The sequence below is a fragment of the Halyomorpha halys genome, unplaced genomic scaffold (genome assembly GCF_000696795.3).
Source record: "Halyomorpha halys isolate HHAL.00 unplaced genomic scaffold, Hhal_1.1 Scaffold74.1, whole genome shotgun sequence".
NCBI lineage: Eukaryota > Metazoa > Arthropoda > Insecta > Hemiptera > Pentatomidae > Halyomorpha > Halyomorpha halys.
In genome coordinates, this window is record NW_027104736.1 from 742,454 (window position 1) to 748,453 (window position 6,000).

Sequence of the window (6,000 nt, forward strand, 5' to 3'; positions counted from 1 at the left end):
CAAATAAACAAAATCAAAGGTTCTTTTAGAAAAAAACATTTTGAAAATTTGGCAATTAAATCCTGTCAAACAATGAGGATCAGACCTAGCTGATATCAAAGGCCATTTGATTATATATTAATATATTGAATGTAATAAAAATTGTTAAGAGCCATTTTTGAGAAAATTGAAAAAATGGATAGTATTGATTCTATTAAGTGGCACTTCCGGTCAGTCCATTTTATTGAAAAAGTTATTTTCACAAATCAGGCATCTACCCTCCTTAAATATGTAATTTCAGATTCATACAACTTTTTGGTTATTAAGGTAGGCTGACAAATAAACACAGACACACACAATTTTGCAAGACTTGGTCATTTAGACTCGAGACCTCAGAACGTGTACTTCTATGGAAAACTGAAATTTTCCTATTTTTTTTTTTTTTTTTTCAATATTTTGTAAGTGTCCAGTGAAGGGGTAAATTTATCTCATAGTAACCAAAATTTGGTTGTATTGTTCAGTTATAGGGTGTGTCAGTTGCAAAAGTGGTTAAGGTAAATCTACACTAAAATGTTACCAGTAATATTGTTATAAAGAAATATTTAATATAATTTTTATTAACATTTTTATGCCTGCTATATACACTGGTCTAGAGTGAATGTCATGAATTAACATTTTCTACAAATCTGTATAAAATAAATCAAATATGATTAATGGAACTTAATATCTATTGTATATATGACTTAATATCTTTGTTAGAAATAGCAATGTTTATAATATTTCCCTATTGACTAGTTTAAATGGCAGGTATCAAAATGTTTAATTTCACTTGTTCTTATAGTACAAGAGCCCAAGAGGAGAAAAAAGGCAGTTATTCCACCCAATTTTTGATTACTTAATTAAAAATAGGTATAATTACTAGTAAAAATTGACGAGTCGCCAAGTATAGGTAGGGGGAATAAAAAATAGTGGCTGTTTCAAAATGTTAAAAATAATTAATTTTTTATTTGAAGCTCTATATCTTCAGAACTACCAACAACAATAGAAAATCTTAGAGAGCATCATTTAAAGTAGAGTAAATTTGCTAAAATGTAAGCCCTAATAGAGCTATTTATGTTCAATAGTTCTCGAGATATAGCTTTTTAAAAAGGAACATTTCATAAAAATGTTGGATGGAACATACTGAAATACGAGTAGTTAGTTAATTTATTTTGAAAAATCTATATCTCAGGAACTATGTAACGTACAGATGTCTATTAGTGCTCCAATTAAAGCTAGTTTAATGAGCTATAAAGTAGTGGATAAAGTTTATTTTTGTAAGAGTAGTAGGTTTCATAACATTTGCTAAAATAAATTGATTTATAGTTCTGACAAATTTTCTTCATTCGCCAAATTTATATTCATATGTGTATATCATAAAAACTACAACCCCTACGAAGATAAGTGTCCTAAACTACTTCATAGTAAGTTAAATTTTCTTTATTTTGAATGACATATGTGCTGCTTATGGGTCTTGAGATATATTTTTTCAAAAATCCGACATTTTATACGAACAACTAGAAATTAACATTTTGTGATTTTATTTTGTCAAATATCATAAAAACTAATACTCCTACAAAGATACACAACATTAACTATTTAACTAGCTTTAATTTGAGTGCAGGCAGACATCTGTACGTCCAATGGTTTCTGAAATAAAGTTTTTCACTAATCAAACTTATTATCCAAACAACTATAAATCAATTTATTTTAGTAAATATAAAAACTACCATTCCTACGAAGGTAAAGGTCATAAACTACTTTATAGTACATTGAACTAGCTTTAATTTGATTGCTAATGGACACCTGTACGTCACTTAGTTCCTAAGATATAGATTTCTCAAAATAAATTAACTAACTACTGATATTTCAGTAAATTTTTATGAAATGTTGCTTTTTAAAAGGCTATATCTTGAGTAAATAGCTCTATGAGGGCTAATATTTCAGAAAATTTCCTCTTCTTTAAATAATGTTCTTTTAGATTTTCTAGTGTTGTTGATATTTTTTAAGATATAGAGCTCCGAATGAAAAATGATGTTTTTTTAAGGTTTTGAAACAGCCCCCATTTTTTATTCTCCCTATCTATACTTGGCAGACACATCAGTTTTGACTAGTAATTATACAGAGGTTTCATTAAAATAATCGAAAATTGGGGTGAGATAACTGATTGCCTTTTTTTCTTCCCGGCTCTTGTACTATTAACAATGTTAACCTTGGTTTATATCAATCTTTTTCGATTTCTCTCCTGTCTCATTTCCAAAATGAAGTTTAATTCATATTTTCTTAAATATCCTGCTTTATTGTCATATAAATACATCCAAATGTACGGAGTGTTTTCATAAAATTAATTCACATTTATTAAAAAAAGTTTTTTTTTTCGACATGTGTTAAGTTTTCATGACGATTAGCATATGTGGACGCAAGTGGAGACAGTTTTTTCCTCTTTAGTTTATTATTAAGATGTGTGTTATCCTCTTGAACTTTCATTGTTTATATAGTTGCTAATCATTCTTATTGATGCTGTATTCGTAATGTCTCATCTAACCATTTTTGTTTCCATTTAGAAAGGCTTAGTCGTTCCTTTTAAATTTTCCTCATGAATTTAAACTTTATTAACAATTAAAAAAAAATTTCCTTTTTTTTTTTTTTTTTGTTATGTAACTATTTGAAGGAAATGTTAATAATATATATTTAGGAAAGGTGGATAATAAGGGCAAGTAGGGGATCTGGCCATCCTAGTGTAATATCTGGCAGCTATATCTCACTTACAGCTTTAGGATGTCATACATATACAGGAATTTAGCTGGTTTAAATGTCTTGTTCCATTTCTAAGATTTTCTTTGTTTATTATAGATTTTATTTTTACTTCTTTCCTGTTCTATATAAGGTAATAATAAAATTATGAAATATTTTTTATTATTTAATTTACTGTAGGTAATATTTTGAGTATTGTATTCCTTTTTGTCCGAGGTCACTTAATAAACTCTAAATCATTTGAACTACTTTGCGGGTGATTAGCCCAGGAAAATAGGCCCCAATACCTTGGAACAACTGGTCTTCCGATTATTTATATCCTCTCGGAGGAAGGGTGGCCGGGCTATACCCCCTGGAACTGGGCACCTATTTGTCCATGGGTCCTATTCTTTATATTTGGACCGCCCCTCCTAGGAGGAGTCCTTCCAATCCACAACCTAGAGGGACGCGCTCCCTAGTGAGGGAACTGGGGCACTGAGGCAGGAGAAGAAGTATTCTTTTATCTTCATTAGTCGCCACCATATATATTTTTTTCAATACTGGTTGAACAATATGGGAGTGCCTAAGTCAGGTTTCAGAGGTTTAATTTTTTTTATTGCTATCCATTAGAGTGTCAAGGGGTGAAGTACCTGTACCAGTTAGAGAGGTGAAGTACCTTACTCCATATTAGAAGGCCTCGACAATGGATGTTCTTTGGTTAGGAGATGAATTGAGGGGATAAGTTTTATGTGAACTATCCGTAATTCATCGCAAGATAGAAACTTCACTCTGTAAGTTACTAGCTTACGGTCATGAAGGGGATGGCAAGCCCTACAGGAATTAGCAATAGGTTTTTACAAAAGGAAGGAAAGGTATAGGATAGTGGAGGTGAAATAGCAGGCAGTAAGAACTCATCAAATAATGTTAAAAAAAATAGTAGAAGAATACACTGATCCAATGTATTTGCTATTTCTCAGAAGATACTGAAAATATGGTACTCTAAGGGAATCAATCTGCTAAGAATGTAAAGATTGATGAGAAGCGCGGTCTTAGCATTCTTTAGTAATTAAGAAAATACTCTACTGTGAATCAGTACATTATTTTGTTTGTTTATTATTTATTTTATTTATATATTTCAATTAAAATAATATTTCACATGGTTTATAAAATCAGAACATAATCATATTTTTAATTAAATTATTAAATTCTTTTGGAGCATCATGGGTGGTGCTATGTTAGAGCAGTGATGAAGGCGGTAGCTATCCTATCCCACTCGCTCATAGATAGCACCATTGAAAGAGATTTGTTGGACAAACCAAATATCTTCATTGATTTTGTTTCTAGCCTATCAACTCCTATCAGCCAGGAATTCTGAAAATTCTGCCTCTGTTTCTGGAATTGATTAAGGAAAGTCTGTGATTTCTTCCTTGAGCACTGTACATCTGTCTGATACTCCATAATCTAATATTACAGCTGATCATGGAATATCTTAAAAAAAGTCAGCAATGTTTTATTCAAATACTTCAATAATGCAATGTAACAGTCTGTATAAATTCATTTAAACTTACAAAAAACAAACAGATTTATGATTTGGCATTTGGAATAAGTTATATTTTATTTGTTATGTAAGAAAGAGGTTGTCCAGTAGAAAGAGGAAGTGAGTTTAACATCAAATACATCAACGATGTATTACTTGGAAAGAGAAATGCAGAATAGGACAAAAAAATAAATATAATATGAACTACAGAGATTAATTAGCTTTTAAAAGAAGTAGGACTAGAAATGAACTTTTAGGATCCATGAAACTAGTTTTTGAAAACTATCACTTATATTGCATATCCTTCTTCAGACACATACGAGGATTCTAATTTTGGTCGTATTGTTTGTGATATAGGTTTAGGAGAAGAATAAAACTGGATTAAGAATTTTGGTCGTATAAACCTTTATTTTATGTTGTTATTATTCATTCACTTTTTACTATTTGATGATTGTAAATTTCTTAAATGTGTATATATATTTAATTAGTACAATTAAAGCTATTATTAAGTTATACATTTTTATTTATTGATTTTTTCTTTTTGTACAAACTGCCTGTTTCAGTTTGTCTGAAAATATCACTGGAACAGGGAATTTATTTTTATTTAGTTAAGGTTTGGCAACAAACACATACATTTTTATATACATCAATCTTTATGTATTTATAAAGAAGAAGGGTAATAGGCACCAATAAGTATACTATACTAATAATGCAATATATATTTATTCTTTTGATGAGAAGATGGTTGGGGGTGCGGTCTAATATTTATTAGAATAATTGAGATATGGAAATGGAAAAGGCTGTATGTGCCATAAAACTAGTTTTGAGGGGGAAAAAAAAACCTGGTAGCTGACAGCAATGTTTGTTCTAAAATTACAGGTCTAGGAACTGAATCGTTCAAGATAGGAACTTGCAGCAGTTACCAGTCGATTGGCACTGGTTTCTTCATTTTTATCCCGTCAAAATCTCATTTTTCGTATTTCTGGCACTTACAGCCTTTTCTACTTCCATGCCCCAATTGTGTATATATATGCACATGGGTATATGCACTATACTATAAAATGTTAGTATACATTTCATTGTTGTTAAAGATGTTATCGAGTTTCTATAAAAATATAAGAAGATTTGTATTGAAATTAGTTTTCAGATTGGTATAGATAGTTAAAAAAATGTCAATTTTTTTTTTTTTAGTAATTTAATATTGAAATAAAGCATTTTTTGGCAACAATTTAATTGTTTTTTTACATGAACTTTTTAACTTCTCTCATTATTTATATTATTATATACTTCAATTTAGAATCTTCAAAAAAATTTTATATAACATAGGAGAGCTTCAATTCTTTGTTTTCTTAAGTTTTGAATAAAAAAAATACTTAGTGCTTTTGCTATTGAATAATAGAGTAATTTCAAATTACTTAATGTTTTTAAACTTGATTGTTTTTCTAATCAAAATCAGTATAAAATTTCAGACTCATTACAACAAAATAAAAACAAAAATTAATATTAAATAAAAAAACAGATATTAACAATAGTGTTATTTCCCTTATATTATTACTGGTTATGAGCAAATTTTTAATTTCATTGCTGAAGATGTGATGAATTGGAATTCTGACAAAAATAAAATTTTAATGGAAGATTATTGATTGACCGTGTGTAAAGATGAAAGGAATATGGTCCGGGTGTGGTCAAAAAAACTCAAATAGTAGAATATA

The 6,000-nt window shown here is 29.3% G+C and overlaps 1 protein-coding gene across 8 annotated transcripts in view; it reads left to right on the forward strand.

Moving 5' to 3' along the window:
• Positions 1–6,000, forward strand: part of Chro (chromator) — a 37,468-nt gene that overhangs the window by 11,139 nt on the left and 20,329 nt on the right. The gene's annotated exons all lie outside the window — the stretch shown is intronic.